Source organism: Rhinolophus sinicus, linkage group LG12 (assembly GCF_036562045.2).
Source record: "Rhinolophus sinicus isolate RSC01 linkage group LG12, ASM3656204v1, whole genome shotgun sequence".
Taxonomy (NCBI): Eukaryota; Metazoa; Chordata; class Mammalia; order Chiroptera; family Rhinolophidae; genus Rhinolophus; species Rhinolophus sinicus.
This window is the reverse complement of record NC_133761.1, coordinates 25,350,918-25,373,770: the sequence shown is the minus strand read 5'-3', so window position 1 is coordinate 25,373,770 and position 22,853 is coordinate 25,350,918. Positions and strand designations below refer to the sequence as shown.

Below are 22,853 nucleotides of genomic sequence, written 5' to 3'. Positions count from 1 at the left end.
CTTGGTAGAAAGTACTATACGAAGTGCTTTACATATATTAATTCATGAACATTTTAACACATTTTAGCATAAAATTAACCATACATTAAGCTATATTAGCATTTCAGTTCATGGAAACACCATTCTAATTGTTCAGGCTAAGGACATTGGTGTAATTCTAGATTCCATTTTTACCCTCTCCCATTCTGTATCTCATCAGCCCAGAAATCCTATTGTCCCAATTCTTAAAATAAACCCAGAATCTGCCCAGTTCTTGACTGCTGGCACTGCTTCCTTCTAGGTCCAAACACTATTGTCTGTCTTTTTTTTTTTTTTTTTTAATTTTATTTATTTATTTTTTTAATTAGTTTCAGGTGCACAAGACAAAGCAAAACTTAGACACTTATCATTCTATTGTCTTTCTACTGCATTGTGGTAATAGCCTCCTAACTGGTTTCCTTGCCTCTGCTCTTGTTTTCCCTCACCAACTCCCAACCAGTCAGCTTTCAGTAAGACAGGTGGAGGAATATAATTAAAACATGAATCTCATTGGGTCACCCTGTGCCCAAATCCCTTCAAGGGCTCCCCTCTCTCTCAGAGTAAAAGCCAAGCTGAAGTCCTCCTCCTGGGGCACAGTGCCCTACCTGATCAACACACACACACGTACACACACACATACACACACCCCTTATGTCTCACTGTTTCCTCTTGTTCACTCCACTCCAACTAGTCTGACCTTATTGCTGTCCCTTGAACCTACCAGACATGCTTCTTTCTCAAGGCTTTCGCAATTACTGTTCTCTCCGCCTTGGTGGTTCCGCCCATAGAGAGTGACACGGCCAGCTCGCTCACTTTCTCAGTCATTATTCAGAAGTTGGCTTTTCAGTGTGACCTTCTCTAGACACTCTATTTAAAACTTCAAATTTCCCCAGCCCCTTAATAGTTCATATCCCTCTTTTCTGCCTTTTTGTTTCTCCTTAGCATTTATCACTAACAAATATGTATGTGTTTATATTCATGTTGCTAACTGTAATCAAAACTCTGTGAAGAAGAAATTTATGCCTTTTTTTTTTTTTTTTTGTATTCTATCCTTCATACCAAGAGCAGAGCCTGGTACATAATATGTCCTCAGTAAATATTTGTTGAATATACCTCAGATCAACCCTATTCATTAGGTACAGTTATTACCTACATTTTACAAACGAGAAAGTTAAGACATAGAAAGATTAAACAAACCAAGGAAATGTCAGAGCCAGGATTGAAACCCAAGATCAAACAAGCTAAGGAAGTGTCAGAGCCAGGATTGAAACCCAAGACCCTGGCTCCAGAGTCTGTGTTCAAACCAATCTACAGCCCTTTTTTAAGTGACCAAGTAAATTAACTGGAAAAATAGAAATATATACATATATATTCCTCTAATTTCTGTGATTCTCTTCAATATGCTTTCCTTCCAGTTAAATGGGAAATTGAGAGTTGCCTGGCTTTAGACAGCACAATCAGACACAGCAAAGACTTTCCTTCCTCACTCTTTGACTTATTTTTTTCTAAAACAGAAGATATGAGTTCAAAGACAAATAGTAATAAAATGAAATATGGGCAATGGTTAAAAATAGTTAACACTACAGAAATACATCAAATGAAAACATTTACTGAGTGACTGTTATGTTCTGTAGTAAGTAAGCACTGGGACTGTGTATTTGGCAATACAAGTAGAATCTTATGAGAGACACAGACGGTTGGAATTCTGTATTTCATTATGTGTTGCAGTGGAGTTATGTATAATTCTAAATTGGGAAATTAGAAGAAGAAACCCCAAATAGAGATCTGCTGACAGCTGAAAGCAGCAGCTGAAAGAAGGGCCTTGGAGAATGAGGTGTGGGGCAGGTATGTAAATAGTGAGTGGAATAGGATTAAATGTCTCAAGTGTGAAGAAACACTTTTTGAAAGAGGAGGTTAGGGAATGCCAGTAATAAATGTGACATATTAAAATTTTACTTTATACTCTGGGCAAAAATGGCGGAGCACGGTTACAGCTTTTCGCTGCCTACACTCAGCCCGTCTGGTAAACTTGTCTAGATTGAATATGCTTTGGCTGCTGTAGCTGGAGGAGCCCATTCAGTGGGAATTAAAGCTTCAAAAGGTGTGCTGTCAGCAACAGAGAAGAAACCGAAATCCATTCTGTATGATGAGGAAAGTGTACACAAGGTGGAACCAGTTACCAAACATATAGGCTTTGTGTATAGTGGCACGGGCCCAGACTGCAGAGTGCTTATGCACAGATCTCGAAAACTGGCTCAGCAATACTATCTTGTTTACCAAGAACCCATTCCCACAGCTCACCTGGTACAGAGAGTAGCTTCTGTGATGCAAGAATATACCCAGTCAGGTGGTGTTCATCCATTTGGAGTTTCTTTACTAATTTGTGGTTGGAATGAGTGACACCCATATTTACTTCAGTCAGATCCATCTGGAGCTTACTTTGCCTGGAAAGCCACAGCAATGAGAAAGAACCATGTAAATGGGGAAACTTTCCTTGATAAAAGATACAACGAAGATCTAGAACTTGAAGATGCCATTCATACAGCCATATTAACACTGAAGGAAAGCTTCGAAGGGCAAATGACAGAAGATAACATAGAAGTTGGAATCTGCAATGAAGCTGGATTTAGGAGGCTAACTCCAACTGAAGTTAAGAATGACTTGGCTGCCATCGCATAATAATGAAGAGACTGGAAAATCTGGAATTTCAGATAATATGTATACCAAAACATGTTTATGAAAACAGATATATGAAAAACTGCTTAACTTCACTAGCTATTAAGAAAATTCAAAAGAAACCCACAATGAGAAACCAGCTCACATCTGTTAGAATAGCTATTATCAACAAGACAAGAAATCACAAATGTTGGAGAGGTGTGAAGAAAAAGGAACCCTTATACATTGTTGGTGGGAATGTAAATTAGTGCAGCCACTGTGGAAAACAGTATGGAAGTTCCTCAAAAAATAAGCAATAGAGGTACTATATGACCCAGCAATCCCTCTTCTAGGCATCTACCCCTAATTTTTGAAAACATTTAGTCATAAAGGTGTATGTACCCCTATGTCCTTTGCAGCATTATTTCCAATGGCTAAAACATGTAAACAACCCAAGTGTCTGTTGACCAATTATTGGATAAAGAAGATGTGGTACGTATATAAAATGGACTACTACTCAGCCATGATAAAGATGAAATAGTGCCATTTGCGACAACATAGATGGATCTTGAGAGTGTCACACAAAGTGAAATAAGTCAGACAAAAACCATATGATTTCACTCATATGTGTATTATAAAACAAACAAAAAAAACAACAACTATATTCTGGTTACTAAAAGGGAAGGGAAGGGGAAGGAGAGTGAGGGGAGAATGAAGAGTGTAAAGGGGGTCAAATATATGAGGTGAGATCAGAGAATACGGTGAATGTTGAAATAAAAAAAAATATTACAGTAAAAGACACATTGCCATTAATCCCCTTCAAAATGCTACCCCTTGCTTTGAACATACTTATCCCATCCTTCTTGCCACTTTCTAAAACAGTTCTGGAAGTCCTCTTTCATGTCTTTATTTGTGCTGCTGTGGCTGCCTCGATGTCCTGAATCAATTCAAAATGTTTACCTTTCGTGGTCATTTTGACTTTGGGGAAGAGCCAGAAATCACATGGTGCCAGATCCAGGGAATAAGGTGGATGAGGACACACTGTAATGTTTTTATTTGACAGAAATTGCCGTAACAAAAGCAATATGTCACATGGAGTTGTCACAATGGAGGATGATTTATAGCACATTTTAAAACACACCTTTTCTCAACCTTCTCTCAACACCTTCTGTCACTCCTGACTCACTGAACACACTGTTACTAAGATTCAATGCACTGCTTCCTGTATTGAAGATCCCTGCCTTTCTGTTGGATGGCACTGGACAGCAGCATTCACCATAGTTTTTGATCACAACATAGTTTTGATAATAGTTTTTGATCCATGTCACACATCACTTCTGATACAGCAATTTCTGTCAACTGAAAACATTACGGTGTGTCCTCATCCACCTTATTCACCAGATTTGGCACTGTGCAACTTCTGGCTCTTCCCCAAAGTCAAAGTGATTCAGGACATGGAGGCAGCCATGACAGCGCAACTAAAGACACTCACGAAAGAGGACTTCTAGAACTGCTTCAGAAAGTGGCAAGAACAATAGGAGGAAGTATTTGAGGGGGATTAATGCCAATATGTCTGCTGCTGTAATATACTTTTTTTTATTTAAACATTCACTGTATTGTTTGATCACACCTTGTATGATGACAGAAGGAAACTAGACTTTGGGTGGTGAGCACACAGTGGAATACACAGAAGATATATTATACAATTATACACCTGAAACTTATATAATGTTATTAGCCAATGTTACCCCAATAAATTTAATTAAAAATAATTCAGGGTGGCAGAAAGTCAATATATCAAATGCCATTAAAGGTTTAAAACAAACAAACCAAAACTAATACATTTTAAACAATAAAATTTGCTTTAGATGATGAGACTAAATGAGTGAAAGTGTTTTAAAATAAACATTTCATATGCTATGAGATAGAAATTATAGACAAATCAATTATCTGAAGGATGTGTAAATATTTACTGAATTTATTTTCTTGAAGGCTATATCATTGCCTATCCAAATGCATCATATGGACGATTTTCAATTTCATGTCTCCCAGGATACCTCAATTTATTTTTTCATAGGCTTCAGGTTGCATGGTACTGACAAACAACCAAAAAAAAAGAAATTCTAGTTTTCAAACTGCTTTTTTCTTTTTTCTCTAACATATTAGGCCGATTCCAACACTTAATGGCAAAGCAAAAAAAGAAAAGGCCATCTATCCCTAGTCTGTTATGTGTTTTTCATCCTCCCATGTGTTTCCTTAACTACTTCATTCCGTTGGGAAAATCAGGTTTCCAGCTGATCATTTCTCTGACTTGACAAAGTCACTATAAACTTCCTGACTGTCATCCAAAGTGTTGGCAGTCCAATATAGATTAGTGACAGACTGCTTGGTCACTCCTTTGTAAGGAGGACGCTGTGCCCTTACATGGTGGTAATTCCATCCATAAACAAGTATAAAAGAATAAGATATTTAGATAATAAATGGTAAGAAGGAAACAATAGAATAGTAATGTGATCACATGACACTGGAGTGAGGTGGGTGGGCATTGGTGCAATTAGCTTGGATAATGATGGGGGGCATCTCTGAGAAGGTATCGTGGAGATGAAACCCAAGTGATGAGAAGCCATACAAGGATCCAGGGTAGCAAACCAGGTAGGGAGACAGTAAGTGTCAAGGTCAGGAGGTGAAAACGAATTTGGTTTGTTCACGGAACAGAAAGAATTCCACTATGACTGGACAGAGAGGTAATAGTACCAGATGAGGTCTCAGCAGTAGCTAGTGACTTGATGTACACTTACAGATAACATTCGTTTATACCTACGAGCACTGGATTTGTTATTCTTTATATCTCAGTTGTAAATCTACTATTTCTAATAGAGAATAACTTGAATGTGCTCTGCACTGTATAATTTACAAAATCTTTAACATACATTTTTATTTTATTTAAAGTTCCATAAAATCCCTATTACATAAGCAGAACTAACATTTCCATTTTACAGATAAGAAAATGTTGGTATATAAATGTTACATAACTTGCTTAAAGAGGCCTACAAAGCACCCACCCCCGACACACACACACACACACACACACACACACACACACACACACACACGTTCTGATTTCCCATGCTTTATCAAAATTGTCAAAAAGTCAAAACTATCTTTTAGCTCGGGTTTGAAATAAACTTGTGCATTCAGTGTAACTAAGGACTTACCATTGCTCAAAAAAGGAAAACAGAGTTGCTACAATCAATTAAAAAAAAGGTAACCTCGGTTTGCTCTAACAGCACGTGAGTGTAGACCAAGGGTCTATACACTGTTCTGCCACGTCAATACTGACTAGATGGCTAGTTCATGCATCATATAATGTTCCCTGTCAGATGTGTTTGAAGTAATTCACTCTGGAACATGAACTTGAGGAGAAAAGGACAGGTTAGTCCAGTGACAGATGCTAACTAACAACTTGAGCCAGGGCATCTAAGTCTCCTGGCCTGAACTACCTAAGTCACCAAGGTATTTCTACACTATACAATAATACTGTTTCCCTAACATGGAAATGATGTCACATGTGGCACTTAAAAATTCAAAACATTGAACCATATTCTTCTATTTCTCATGTGCTTCTTTTATCATAAAATTGATTATTTGTAACAGTTTTTTATTGGAATTTGAGTCATATATAATGCATACCTTTTTCTCTTCTATATGCTTAAAATTTGCTCTTTTAATTTCATATCTTTTCAAATAGTAATCTATAACTTTCAGGGGAAAAAATTATTTTCTATCGAGAAATACTATGTTGCTCAGTTCCAGGTTTTATTTGTGTGTGTGTGTGTGTGTGTGTGTGTGTGTGTGTGTGTGTGTTAGCATAAATTCTTACAAGGAAAAAAAGGAAATAATTGTTAAAATTGAGAAAACAATCTGTTCATATTCGAAATATTTCAGGGTTGAAGTCAGCAAGCCCACTTATTAGAGGCAAGTAAGGATTATGCAGTTAACCAGATAATCTTCCTTTTTTCATTTTAAAAATTAGATTATTATGAATAGCCATGATATTTACTGTCTTGGCCTATTAACTAAGAAAACACTTTTTACCTTTTGTACATGATAAAATTAAGGTCTTTTTGGAAATCATTAAAGAAAACTTTGTCTTTCCTTTTTCTTGCTTATTATTTTTATATTTTGAGTTGTATTTCTATAAATGTCATTCTCTGTTCAACATGTCATCTTGGCTGAAGTTTGGTGGCTTTTCCTTTTAATTCAGTCCATTTTCATATTTTTAAAATCAACTTACTTATTTTTGCTTTGGTCTTAGGGTTTCTTAACACCTTCTCTTTCTGGATGATTAAATTTTGGTTATAATTTGTTTTTGTTTTTTACTTTAAAAGTATCTGATTTTCTTAGTTTTTAAAAATCTCTTCCACATTTATTAAACTTGAGATAAGTTTTTAATCTAAAAATGTCTTTTTTCCTGCACTTTTTCTTCCAAGTATCAAAGCTGATTTCCTGATTTAACATTGTAGATCCTGTAAAAGTCAAAAAACAACCACCACCACCAAGTCTCAAACTTGAGGAAAATATCTCATGGTTATTACTCACTCGCATTGTGATACTTTTCTCAGTTTCAGACACATTAAATAAATTTAATACTTCATAATTCCAAAAATTCTTCAGGACATTTATCTTCTACTTTTCATCACATAAATATTTAAACCATTTTCTTCAACATCTATGACAGTTAACATATTTTAGATGCATCTTGATTTTAATGTGCTCAATAACATTTTTAAAGGGCTAGCAAACATTGTTTTCTTTCATCATTTTAAAATGGCAAATTCCCCAAAATATAAAGCACTTAGACCCCTTTTCTTCTCGTCCTGAGTCTTTTCTCCAGATAGTTCCCTCTCGTGTCTGCAACAACATGTATCTGAAAGTACATATACATGTTATGCAAACAACTGAATCAAAGCAACTCTGATAAAGCATGTCTTGTTAAGCAAAATTGGATCAGAGCACATGCAGAAAGGGAAGAATTCAGGAGACAAAAGGTGCTGTTTCAATTGAAAACTTTGCTTCTCATAGATTTCTCAAAGTATATATATATATATATATATATATATATATATATATATATATATATATATACAGTTGCTGTTACAAAAGCAAATCCTTCCAAATTATCTAGCTTCTGGTATTTTGAGAGAAGAGTAGCCTTCAGTATGTTTTGAAATTCCCTTGCATTCCTTTTAAACTACGCATGGTGCTATTGAGAATATCTAGCAAAAATAATGGAAAAGAACTACTGTTTTATAGTGGAAACATTAATGCTGGAATAATGAAAATTGCCTTTTTGAGTTAGAAAAAGATGAAATACTAGGTGTGTGGTAGTAAATCAGTGGTAAAATGAGATATTTTATATTTGTGTTTTATATCAACTCTACTATTATGTATGAATTACTACTCTTGAATTAATGTAGTAGATTAATGATGATGACATCATCAACATAGGAAGATGACAAAAAAAAAAAAAGTCAAACTAGCCAAATACTTTCAGAGCATCTGTTTTCTACTTCTCCCCTGCAGCCAGGAAGCAATCACTGATAGATATTTAGTTCTTCCAGTTCCAGCAGGGAGCTTACTTGCTGCCACTTCAGAGATGATTAAAATCTCTTGCCACTTAATAACAAAACCAAACTGAAAAGAGCACCAAAGCTGGTGCAATTTGTAGCTGAAAGCATTAGCATTTGCCATGATGAGACATATGAAGCAGTGGAGGCTGGAGGCACAGGGGATCTGCCTGCCATCCCTTCTGAAGATCTGTAGTACTGCAGCTAAGATTTCCCATACAATACTGCTCAGAGTGATTTACTACAAGGGATTCCTAACTGGACTCCTAACCTTCCTTCTTTTTTCTTGCCCTTCCAACCCATTATCCACACTTAATGATCTTTCCAAAACATAGAACTCACTGGTTTGCCCTCTTAAAAATCCTTAAAGATTTTTCAGTGTCTGCTATATATATATATATCCCAAGCTTTTTATGTGGCACACATAAAAAAAACCTATCTTCCTAGCATCTCCTCTGCTCTTCACATAGACCTGATCTTAGGAATGCCTGTCCATTGGATTGTTGCAAGGGTTCAAAGAGAAAACGTATATAGAGTACTTAATAATAATCAGGAGTTACTGAACACTTACCATCTTACCAGGTGCCAAGGACTGAGGTAGGTGATTATGTGTGCTCTCTGGTTTAATCTTCATTCAACCTGTGAGGTGTAGGTACTTTTATAATCTCCATTCTCTAAATCAGAAACAGATTTTGAGAGGTCAGGCAATTTGCCCAAGGTCATACCTATAGACAGAAACAGAGTTGTAATTTTATCTAACTCCAAAACTGATGCTTTTATAGATTTTACTGCTGCCTGGCATATTGCCTGGTGTACAATTCAGTTTGATTAAATATTCATTTTTAAAGCCCATTACTATAAAACGTACAATATGTGTAAAATGATATTTTCTTCTTGCTTCCCTTGGCCACCAAGGTTAAGTGATAAACCACTTCTTTGACTCTTTCTAGATGCCCAGTCTCCTCTATGCTGTCCTCTTTCATCTTCACACTCACCATACTGTAGTGTAATAATTTGTTTAAATATCTAATACCTCTGATCTGTTGGCAGTTCCTGGGGTGCAGGCACCATATCTTTATTGTTTGGGTATCCTCAGAGCTACACAGCATGTGCAGCATTCAGCAACTGTTGAACAAATGAAGGAGTGAAGCAAGCTCGGAAGAGAATTTTGAAATATATGGGGCTCTCCCCTTTCTCAAAAATGAGGAATTCCTCCTTCCATTTACTGTGCAATTGCACTAACCCGCCAAATAACTCTCCACCAGATCGTTATGAAAGAGCATCATCAGACTTAACAGAAGTAGGAGAGGGTGAAGAGAAGACAAAATCACCCTCTTTTCCTTCCTTCCTCTTTTCCCTCTGTAAAATTGAGGGATTTTTTTTTTCTCTACCAAATGTTTCTCAAACGAAGTTGAAGGAGCGAAGATAACATTTAGAAATAGTGAAATTAAAGTTAAATTCTCTTTAAAAAATACTAAGTATGCCTCATGCTAAGTTGTCTAAGACTCAAATCTTGGACTTTTTTACGCACACACCCCCGATCCTTTTTACATTTACAAAAACAGTCATACCAACATTCACAGCGTTAGTGAATTAGGAGGCACTCCTAAATTCTAACATGTGAAAACTTAAAGGAGATCAACTAACAGGCATGTGGTCACGGAGTGAGTCAGTGCCAAATACCAGAAATAGAGCTTGAATCTTCTGACTGCCAGTCCAGGGTCCTGTTCGTCTAACTACTGTCATGTCCCCTGAAGAATTTGGTAAAAATAGAGGATGGTACATTTGGCAAAGTAAATCATGGTCATTGCCAGTGCTCAGATTCTATTTTTCCTTGTGTAATAGAATAACAATTTTACACTCAGATGCATATGTTCTATTAGTTAATATGTAATATTATGTCAAAAATACCAATACAGAAATAATTTTAGAATTTACATTATCCGCCCAAATATAGAAAGGCCACATATATCAGTACAAAAGCATTTTGTAAATTATAAAATAAATCATAAATATTCATTGACCATCGTTATTACATATGAAGAAGTGGGCATACATTATTTTTAATAAACTGTTTTCTCTTTTTTCAACTTATATGGCAGGATCCCCCATTCCCCGGTGACATTCAACAACTATAAGGTATAAAGCAGATTTTCTACCATTTGAAAATAATAATGCTGTGAAACAAAACAACAGTCAATGTGGTCTAAATAAAGTATATCTGTAAATTACAGTCCCATGTCTTAAGTGAGTGAAACCCCTGCCTCTAGCTATGAATTTGTAGGTGAGCCTTAAAAAACCTCACCCATTTGACCTCCTTTGTCCTCTCTTTGTGTAGGGAAACAGTGGCTTAGCCTTCTCTGCAGTGATAAAAGTCAGCTAATACCTACCTGGCTTTAGGTCCCTGCACTGCTGTCTGCTAGGTGTGTAGCAGTAGACAAGACAGTGAACCTTCTTTACCTCTTGTTTATTCTTCATCAGAACTCTCGTTCCCCATAAGGTTGTTGCAAAGATTAATCACGTGTAAACAAGGGCTTAAACCATAGAATCCTGGAACGGAACAGGACCTTCCCAAGGGGAATCTACCTCACCTTTTTTCAGCTGAGAAAACTGACACACAAGTATGGTAAATGCTGTGTGCAAGACCGTTAAGCCAGCGAGTCACACATCTGAGGCTAGAAGCCAAGTCTTCTGCTTGAGTGTGCTTTGTTTTATTTTTTTTTAAAAAGTTTCCCTTGATAGGCACAACAGAACTGATAAGCACATGGAAGGAACATAAAGACTATGATAGAATGATCTGAAAGAGGAAGTAGACTTTTTACACCAAGTAACATGACAGCAGATGAGAAAAGAGGAAGATACGAGGAAGAATGTTTACTAGAGGGCTTAATAGCATGCCAAACATACACTAAAATATGAAAAACTTTTAATTACCTGATTTGTATCTACTAAGGGTATTTTTTAAATGTATAGAATTATCAAAAACATTCCTTGCCTTCTGTTTCTAGCATTCTTCGAATTCCAGGACTTATCACTCTTAACAGTGAGAGCCAGATCCCTGCTTTATGCTGTGTTCCCCCCTGTGCTGGGTGGGGGTGGAGAGAGCAGTGAGGACCTTTAAGGGGCTGAGTTCAAGAGGAGTAGCAGTGAAACCCCTCACTCAGTGCTTTCCAGTCTTAGAGGTTCAAATGGATGTACAGGTCCCTCTTATCAAATGTAAATACTCTCTTAAAATGATATTTACATCCCCACAAATTACTAAAATGACAGTAATTCTACATTTCTCCTCTCATCACATCAGTGTTGATTGGTGGTAGCGAGGTAGAAGAGAGTGTAAGTGAGAGCTTAAAGCCCTTAGGAAAAGACAGGCCTAGATAGGACTCCTTAGTACATGCCAAAGGGTATTGAGTGCCAGGAGACAAAAGAAGCTCATTAAACAAGAACAACAACAACAAAAGATTAGTGAGAAATGCCAAAACCAGTCTTCGGTTATTTATTTATTTATTTATTTATTTATTTATTTATTTATTTATTTATGCTTAGGGCTATTGAAGTAACTGATTAAAATCCAAGATGTGGGAGCATTTGAGATCTTGCTCCCTGGCATATGTCCTCAATGTGGCTCAAATAAACTCTTATAAAAATCCAATAAAATAAAATCCAAGATGTGACACTACCCTTGTTTTCATGCTTGGACTTGATGTTGAGTGCTCCATGTCATGGGTGCTAGGAATAAGAACAAGTCAAATTTATAGTCTAGGAATTAGCAGACATCACAATCTGAAACAGACTAGAAAGATGACAGAGCTGGAAACCGAGAACCTAAATTCAAGTTCCAACTCTAAGGGTGAAGAATTGCATTGGCCTGGGAGTAAAAACCCTCCGATTACAGTCACCTAAACACATAAAGCTTTATTTTTCTCTTGTTGCAAGAAGTCCGGAAGTAGGCAATCATTGGTACAGGTTCAGGGTGTCAAGCCTGGGTTCTCTTTAGAATTTTCTTAGCCTTTTCCTTGTGGGTCTAAGAGGGTTACTGTAACTGTTTCCATCACATCCATCTTCCATCTGGAGGAAGTGTAGGCAGAAAGGACTACCTGTATCAGTGAAGCAAAAACTTTCCCAGAAACCTTTACAGACTTCAGCTCATGTCTCAGTGTCCAGAACTGTGTCACCCAGCTACCTAGAAAAAGAAAGTGAAAAATTAGCTTTTTTTCCCCTATTTTTTCCTAAATACATTGTAATTCCAAATAGAATCAGGAAGGAGGAAGAGAAGAATGGATGTTAGGTACTTAGCAGTCTCTTCCTGCAATCACAAACTGACTGTTGCTCTGCCTGTATCACATTTTCTTATCTTTAATATGGTGATCGTGAATATCTCCTGGTCCCCCTCACTCCCAGTATTGATTAGGGGAATATAAATGAGGGTTTTAGTGAATTGAAAAAGCTAAAGGTAGTATATAAACATAAAGTAGTTAATTTTATTAAAAGGGTAATAGAAAGGAAAAGGTCGTATTTATAGAAGAAGGAGACTAATGCATACCTTTCCACTTCTTTGGTCATCAGTGAGAGTAAAATAAGCATAAATTATCTAAAAGTCCATGTTGGGCATTTAAGAACCATACCAATAGGTAATAAAAACTTAGCCTTAGAATATACCACCTACAAATCACCTTTACAATCCTCAACTGTATGAACTCTTGCCATTTGACCAGTCATCGTGCAGCCCAGGTGTGGTCTCAGAGCCTCTGAAAATTGGGTCAGATTTGTCTGTTATAGCACAAGACAGTGAAAATACTTCTTTTTGGAAATCTGTAATGTGTATAGCTAGTTAGGAAAAAAATTTTTTTCAAACCAAGATGTAGGAGTGGGGGAGTAAATTTTGAAAGTAAACCAAATGGTGTAACACTGATCTTTTTTTTTTTTTTTTTGTATTCAAGATTACAAGAACTTCTGACTTTTCTAATGAAAAAAACATTTATCCTTTGTGAGGCGGACAGTGTTCTATGTTGAAATGTATTTTCCAATAGATGAATGTGTTAAAGTATTTTCTTTCAAGACTGTTTTTGTGCAATCAAAATTAGAATTAAAGTTAAAAAATCAGAGATCAGGTAGCTAATATCTCAAAGGTATCCATATAATGATCTTCTTATATAGATCCAGATGCAGAAAGAGCCAAATAATCTATCAATTAAAGGTATCAGGAACAGCGGAACTCTCTAGCAACACTACTAACTAATTCAAACAGCCTGTCTCTTAAGAGCTAGGTAGACATACAATTAGTAAGGTATTGATTTCGTTCAAAGATTAGAGATCACTACCCAAAGGTGTTGCTTTATTTTTAGTCTGCTGTACTGTTTTCCATCATTCAGTAGCTATCATATGACCATGGGACACAGCCGATAGGGGTAGAGAGCAATAGACCTCTGGCGTGTACATGGGTCACAGCTGCACCAATATTCAGTCAACAGACAGGACAGTTAAATTGAAATTACTGGAAATAATCTGTAGCATTATGCTAAAGAAAATGTCATGCCGGTTCCCTTTGGAGGATTCTGGCTGTTTGCTATATGAAGAGAGGGCTGATCACATGGATGAAGCCTGGGACAATACAAGGGGTCAACAGAGCAAAGAAGATGCTTCCCAATCAAGGGAAATGGTTATCAGGCATGGAAGTCATTGGAGGAGGAGAAAATTCTGATTAAATATCTCCAATACTTATACAATAATGACAGCTAGGAAAGATGCATGTATGAGTGGTAAGAGATGAGGGGTAGAAAAGAGAACTGGGAGACTGTGGAAGTGTTTGAAGTTTTTGAGATTAGAGTCTATACAGACAATTACAACCTGAAGTTTTCTAAAATCTCAACTATTGTGTAGTGTTTCTTAATAACATTATGTGAGGATGTTTACCAACTGGTTTGCATTCATATGGATGGAACATGAAATTAAAAGGGCAAATTGTTTTCAGAAATATCCCCCCTTGAATTGTTTATGCATTTCATTTTACATTTTGCTATTAGTCTTTTTTGGGCACCCCCACACAAAAATCTATCAAAATATCTTTGTGGCTTTAATTTTTAAGTAGTTATAAATTGAATTGTAAAAGGTAGAATATTTTATTAATGTGAGTCTAGATTGAGAGCACTTAGTGAACATGTAATAGGTTTTCATTGTGTTCTGTTAATATTTATTCATTCAACAAATAATTTTTGTTGTGTGTGACATCTATGGAGTGCCAGTAATGAGCTAAGTGCTGTCATAAAAGATCGTAATCAGTCTACTACTAAGAAAGATTTGATTTTAATAAGAACATATAATTAAGTATTCAATGATTTTCAACACAAATTTACTTGGGAACATATTACTGATACACAGTGATTTCATCGCCAACTGAAAAATCCCTTCAGTAAAGCTTTCGTCGTCTGTTTTGAGGAAATTGCTATGTCTAATATTTATTATAACACTTTATGTACTTCTATACCCCTCATCAGGGTACAGTGCAAAAAATATGTGCTAAATACTTGCAATTTGAAAACTGAAATAAAATTAGAGGTACTGGGAATATTTTAGTTTATAGCCTAGACAAAAAGAAGATATCTCACTGAGAAAATATTATTGATATGTTCCCTACATCTAAATATGGATTGCGAAGGCAGGTTCCCTAGATTTAGATCTTGCAAATATTAAGAATGAAGAACGACATAACATGATCCTAATAGACCTACCCTTCAGATCTTAAAAAGTTGGGGAGAAAAACAATGTTCTTTATGCTTAACGTGAATACAGATACTCCTGCCCAGTGGTATCATGTAAGAGCGTACCTAGCTTTGCAGTCTCATCCATTTTTGGAGTGGCTGATTACCTAATACATTTTCTGTGCCTTTTATCTTTATATGGATGAATTTTAGAAAACTGTTATGATTTACAATCTGAATATGTTTATAAAATGCTACTTTATTTCTGGGTAGTCTTATTCCATCTAATTCCTTTTTATGGTTGGCTTTTAATCGGTCATTTCAAACTAAATGCAATCAAATGTCTGGAAATACTAAAATTATGGTAATATCACTACTCTCTGTTACCATATGGCTGTCTTGCAAATCACTCTTCAAAAGTAATTGACTTTCAAAATATTCCCTTCCATTATTTTGCTTTGGTCCTAGTATTCTGCCAATTCCACCTTCTTATCTTACTCTCTATCTCATTAAACTAAGAGAATACATGTTTGAAACAAATATATTTATAGTCTCAAAGGAAAGACATCTGAGAAAATCAAGCTCAAAAGAGGAAGGAAAAAGAGCTAAGTGTAAAACATGTTGGGCTCATTGCCTAATACATTTTTGGCCCCGTTCATCTGGGCCAGCACTTGCTTGTTATGAAAGATGAGTCTAAGTTACTCTGTGCTGATGGAATTTATTACAAGGAAAGGAATAATTTACAAGTTATGGCTCCACCTTATAATTTCAGACTTCATGTCCATATAAATCATGTGCTATGTTCATATATTCAGTCATGAAAAATTCAAAATGTGCTATGCTGTTTTGGATTATCGTAGGCTTCCTTGCCTAGATTCTTAGGTTTCCCAACGTATCAAGTTTAATTTGAGGATTCTTGCCAAACTTCAGAAGCCCATTTAAAACAGATAAGAAAATATTAAAGTGTCCCATCAGCTCAACTTCATTAATCTCTTGAAGATTTACTGACTAAATCCCAGTCTTCATATCAAAACATGTCTTAATGACTGATAACACAAACAATGTGGTATCATTTCTATAGGATTTACGTGAATGAATGCCAAGCTCCTTAGTTTGTGATACCACTAAGATGGTTGATTTGGAACCATTTCATATCATGCAATTTTATTACCTAAATTTCTGTAATGAATTATCAAGAACTAATAGTCCTTGAAAGACTTACTTGGATGAGTTGATATAAGATTAAAAAACAGTCTTATTTGTACATTTTATAAACCATGATAATCTGAAAGATAAATTAAAACATGAAAAGGAAATCCTCCAAAAACTCATACTATGCACTCTTTTAGGGTCCAGTCTAGATCTGTGGTCTGCACTGTACGAAAGAAGAGGAAAGCTATAGCTGACTTATAAGAGAGCCTAAAATGAACAAAGAGCTGAAAAGTTAGTTTTAGGACTTAAAGGAAAAGTCCCAGAAACTGAGATATTTTAACTTAGAAAAAAAAGATTACAAAATCAATAGCAATAGTAGCTTGCATTTATTTTTATTTTTTAATTAATTAATAAATTTATTTATTTATTTTGAGGAGAGCAAGGAAGTTTATTCAGCAAGACAGACACCAGCATGGAATTTGCCAGGGCAGACAACTGCCACTTGCATTTATTGAACACTTGCCATGTACCATTCTTCACAGTTACTTTATTAGATATTATTATTATTATCATCATTATACCCATTTTACAGATGAGAAAACCGAGGTTCGGGGGACATTAACTTGTCCTAAGTCATATAAGTAATAAGTGATGGAGGCAAAGTTGAATCATAGAAATCTGACTCTAGAGCCAGCTCTTTAACATTACAGTCTCCGTAAAGCAAATGATAGTCATACAGATTGAATAGTTATCTGAATCACAGAACGGCTCCGTAAAATATTCTTACCAAAAAAAGTGAGCTTAAATCTAGTCCAGTTTTTAGAGCTAACATTATTTACAAAAAGTATGGGTGATAGAAGGGAAACAAGTTAAGTAATATCTCACAGAAACAAACATGGAAATCCATACCATGGAACACAGCCCAGGATCACTGACCTATTTCTGCAACAAGCCGATTGTATGCAAAAAACAAACAAATAAGCAAAAGAAAACAGCAGGGCCTTTGCTAGGATCTGACTGCTGCAGGTGTAGTCCACTTTGAATCCAGCAACATTGGCACCATCTGGGAGACTGTTGGACATGAATATCTCAGGTCCTCCCCGAGACCCTGCTGAATCTTAAGATCCCTAAGTGATTTATTTGCACACTGGAGTTGGAGAATCACTGGTCTAGATGCCTCGAGACTTACACAATTGTAATATGGAGATCTTGTTTGGATCATGATTCAACAAGCCAACTGCAAAAAGGCATTTCTACCTATTGGGGAGACTGGGCATGGACTCGGTCTTGGATTATACAAAGAATGAGTGCTAATTTCATGAGGTGTGCTAATGGCACCCAGTGGTTAATGATGGATGTCCAAATCTTTTCACATTTAGACGTGTATACTGAAGCACATAGGGGTAAAATAGTACGTCTGGAATTTGCTTTAAAATGTTTTGGCAAAAAAAAAAAAAATAGCAATAAGTGATATAAATATAGCAAAATATTGAAAATTGTTGAATCTGTATGATGGGTTATTTTGTTCTTCTCTCTACTTTTGAATATGTTAGAATTTTTCATATTTTTTAAAAGACCAACAGAAATGGGCTTATACCCTAGAAATTTTAGAAATAACTAAAAGAAAGGAGTTTCTGATAGTTAAAAAAAAAAAAAAAGTTAATTATTTAACAGAATGCCAGAGAATCTTTCCTCAAAGAGTTTTAAAAATAGGACAAATTCATTGGTGGGGGCAATTTTAGATATAGTTCTCCTAAAAGCCAGAGGACTTAAACAATCTGTCCAGCTCCCTTTCTCAAAAATGATTCTGTGGTAGATGTTACAATTTGTGAATGCTTGGGACCATTGATCTGATATTTAATGGCTTAATTGTGTTTTAAAAAAAGAAAAAGCAGTTGATGGTAATTCTCTTCACACCCCATATTACCCCTTCTCGTGGCGTTCTTCACCGGCGTTCACTCTAATGGCAGATTGACGGAATGCCAAGGAACCTACTCATGAGATCAAGCATTTAATAGAGAGTCCTGTGCCAATCTCATTTAGTTGAGAGTCTATGCTCGTAAGTGCAGACTAAGGCTTTTTGATGTTATGTGATCAATAGGAACCCCTTTCAGCTGGCATGTATTTGTCATATAGAAAGGCATTCCTTTCAACATCATATAAACCCTTAATGTACTTACTCATGGCAAAGCATATCAATTTTTGTTTCGGGAAAAGGGAGCAAAGGAGATTCCACAAACTATTAAAAAGTAAAACCAAGCACTTTTGTAGCTTATTAAGTGGCAGTGTATGTGGTAATATGTTTTATATTTTCTGGTTCCTTCCTATAGAAGCCTCAGAATGGTTCTCCAGGACTAACTAATAAACTCAGCCAGCATCCCCAGAAGTAGACATTATACTGTTCCCAGATGAACAACCGATGCCTGACTGGTTCAGTCAGTGCCTTGTGTTTACAGAGTGAGTCAGTGGATGAGCAAGAATATGCTTCCAAAAACCTTCCCATTTTAACCACAAGTAGCTTTTCCCGTATGGTACCATATTTCGGTCTATTGGTTTGGAGTTTATGGAATAATCCAGAGCGTCTAACTTTTTCCTTTAGACAAATAAGGATTAGGAGAAATAAATGAGTAAGAGGATAGCAGATGGAATTTTGCTTCTGACTCTGAATCAGAGAGTTGCTGACACTCAGGTTCTGCTCTTGCTTGTACTTCTCTAATTTAAGGTTATGCCACTAAGAGGCTCCTTATTTATAAGACGCTGCATTGTTAGGTGTGTGTGAATTTTCAATTTTGTAGGCACCCAAGTTGTTTTCTCTCCCTCTTCCTAGTACATGCCCAGTCATTTGGTCTCTCTTTGCCCTCCACAGGAACAGCCTCTGCATAAAATTCTCTGTATGTTTCATTACCCCTCAGTCAGTACAAACAAAACCTGGTAGTTAGTCAAATCGTGGTCTTGTGGCATTCCACAAACATATTCCACACATCCCTCTACCCCTCAGCTTGTCCTGCTGCAGCACAATATTATAATCTTTGACTAGAACCTGTAATTAGACTAATTTGCTGTTTGCTACTGTTAAAATTATTATTATAAAATATAACAACATTGCAAAACATCTAAAATGCCTTTATCACTGTAGATGGATTTGAGAGGAAGCATGATGAAAAGTTTCATGGTCCAAAGGATTAATAAATTTTTCTTCCTCTTACTATTTTAAAAGAATATCATTGTAGCAATAGAAAGACCTGTAGTGTGTGTGTGTGTGTGTGTGTGTGTGTGTGTGTGTGTGTGTACCCGAATGAGTTCTCTCAGAGAAATAAGACAATAAGATGGTACTGTTTAAGTATAACTTCCTCCCCCAAAAAAGGTAAAATCAAGATATATATATATATATATATATATATATATATATATATATATGAATGCATTCAATATTTTAACTTATTTATAAAGGAACCAGTAAGATGTTACAACCAGTTCAAAGGAGAATCCAAACAGACATGTTTGTAGATCAGGGTTACTGAAATAACTGTGCAGATAGAGGTACATTCTTCCACTATTGGTAAATAAAGTCAATTCAAAACTGTGGGACAGAGTTTGCACAGACAAGGATGTCTTTGTTTATAGACAAGAATTATTTTAATTGCTATCAGCTTTTACAATTTATTAAGTTATCAATTAGCTTCCATAGAATCAAAAACAGATAATCCAGAAGAATGCACTCTAGATATAGTTTTCCATTTAAAGCACAGATTTTTTTTTTCCCCTGACAATGCTGTACCCCTAAGTGCTTCACACTATCAGTGATCCCCTACTATCAACAGAAAGAAGACGAAATTCCTTAGGCAGACATTCACAATTTAGCTTCAACCTCTTTTCCAACGTTTTCGGTTACCCAGCCCAGCATCCTTTAATCCTACTTTATTCAACCAAAGTTAACTACATATTCTCCAATTTTATTAATCCTTTCAGTCCCTGATAAATTGTCACTTCCTCCAAGCAGGGTTGTATTTTATCTATTTTAAATAGGAATTACTGTACCTCCCCTTGATACTCATCATATATTTTTTTCTGTACTTTTATTGTATATGAACTATCTGCTGTGATATATAAGTACCGTAGCTCTCAAACTTGAGAGTGCCTCAGAATCTCTTGGAGGACTGGTTAAAACTCAGATCACTGGGTTCCACCCAGCCTCTGATTCAGTGGAGCTGAGGTTGAGCCTAAGAATTTGTACTTCTTACAAGATGCAAAATGATACTGATGTCTCTGGCCTGAAGACAACACTTTGAGGACCTCTTGCCCAGCGGAACCATGTGAAAACTGCAGATTAGATCACGAGATACAGACCCAGCGCTTTAGGAATCCACAAGCTAATGGAAATGTCAAAAGTTGCCTCTCCAAAATATCACTGAAACTTTTAGGTAAGATAAAAATGAGTTTATTGAGGTAGAAGAACACCTCACCAGAGCCTTAGCAGTGCCTTGGGGGAAGAGGGGGTGGTAGTAATAGTTGGGATATTTGAGATTTTCAAGGTTGATTTAAGGCAGATCTTTTACTATAATATGATAGTTTAGAATTCATAGAATGAGATGAGGATTTTGAGGCCAAGCAAAGAGTTCTGGTGTGTAAACTGTTGGCTGATGCTTTCTTTGGAAGAATTGATCAGTCATTCAGGATGTTTGACACATTCTGAAGAATATGTCAAAAGACATGTTCAGAAAACAGTAGAGTAGTGAAGTCAGTGTAGACAGTCAGCTGTACTAATGGTTTCAGAGACAGACACATAAACAAATAATTAGCATAACAGGTAGTCACAGAACCTGCTGGCAGCAAGTATACAAAATCTTATAACCTCCCTGCCATCTGCCACTGCCAGGAATTACAAGATCGTGAATGTCCTACTTAGGCTTCTCTTTGATATATCAAGGAAAAACTCATGGTGTGTATGAAGGCCTTCCTCCTTGTTTCTTTTTCTTTCTCTCTTTATACTATTAACATACCCAGGCCAGATGTGCATATTCCACATGTATATCTAATAAACAATGTCAAACTTTGAAGGAGTAGAAAGAATTCATATTTTTCAAGGACCTATTGTATAGCACATACAATGCAAGTGTGTGTATATATATTTTTTAATTAACTGTATATTAGATTTTTGTGATAATTATCATTATCTCCTTGTTAATGTAGACAATCCTTATTAGGACTTTAAGGATAAATGGACCTCCAGATAGAACTCTTTATATTATCCAAATTCATAGTCTCTTCTTTTTTGGGAGAGATAAGTAGTGAACATGATGTTCTTAAAGCACAGCAATCCTCTATTTTAAAATCATAGAAGTGTGTGTGTGTGTGTGTGTGTGTGTGTGTGTGCGCATGTGTGTGTGTTCTTAAAAGCTTGCATAGCAAATGATCTTTACTTTGGGAAGTAACTCAAGCTCTAACCTTTGGTGATGTAATTAACATGTTACCTTGCAAACAATTTTAAGAAACACCCTAAAGTGAGTGTCTTAAAGTTACATCTGAGAAAGACAAATTAAATCTTTTGAAATGCAAATTATGGTGCATGATTCAAGGTTTAAGCTCAAATTCTTGAATAAATAGTTAAAACTCTTTGTACCAAGTACCCCCTATGTTTGATCATACTACTTGAAAAAATGACTAGCATGCTTTTTATAGGTTCCAAAATCAAACTGGAAAATATTCATATTATAAGTAAATTTACTTAGGTTTATTCGTGACAAGCTAATATGCATGTTCTATAAAATAACCGAGGCAAAACTAATTTCAATACATCTTTTACTAAAGTTTTCAGGAAACATCGGCAAGGTAGTAGAACTTCAGAAGTTATCAAATACTTGCCATCATGCTAATGGCATTCATAACACAGATTTGCTAAAGAAGCATCATACTATTAGCGATAAACGATTTTGCATGCAGCTATCTTATATTTGCCATATGGGCTTTTATCACATCTTTCTTTCAGTCCCAGATTTCTCTGTGCTAATTGCAGCTAAGTCAAATTGGTGCAAAGAGGACTTCAGAGGAGGGTGTTTTAATTGGGACCTCATAGATTCTGAAGCTGTAAGTAAAAATGTGGGGCTGCAAGAGACAGCACAGGAAGATATGTCAGGAAGTGGCATGAAAATAAGGCTTTCTGAAGATGGTGAAATAAGACAGACTATAAAAGTTGCCAGGGGCATAATCTGGTCACAGGAGTACTTAATCTTTCCCAGCATCTACTAGATCTGGGTTTCTCAACCTGGGCACTACTGACAGTCCTTTGTTGTAGTAACTTAAGCAGAATCCTTGGTCTCAAACTACTAGATGCCAAGTAGCACACCCTCAGTGTGATAACGATAATATCTCTAAATATTACCTGGTAGGTTTGCCAGATTTAGCAAGTGAAAATAGAGGACATGTAGGTGAATTTGAATTTCTGATAAGCAACAAATAACTTTTGGGTAGAAATATGTCCCATGCAACATTTGGCACAGACCTGTTCTAAAAATGTTATTTCTTGTTTATCTGAAATTCAAATTACCTGGAAGTCCTACATTTTTGCTAGTAAACATGTTGGAGGCAGAATTGCCCAGGATTGAAAACCGCTGTGCTGTTGATCTCAGTAAGTTAAGAGCAAACATCCAAGATATTCTTGACTGACCTGACACTGTTGCTTTTCTTAACCTCTCTGACCCCAGTAACC

General features: G+C 36.0%; 1 protein-coding gene and 1 pseudogene across 4 annotated transcripts in view; both read left to right on the top strand.

Moving 5' to 3' along the window:
• The window catches only part of OXR1 (oxidation resistance 1), a 451,232-nt gene that overhangs the window by 341,692 nt on the left and 86,687 nt on the right, over nucleotides 1-22,853 (top strand). The window lies entirely within an intron of this gene.
• Nucleotides 1,993-2,737, top strand: LOC109457604 (proteasome subunit alpha type-2; annotated as a pseudogene).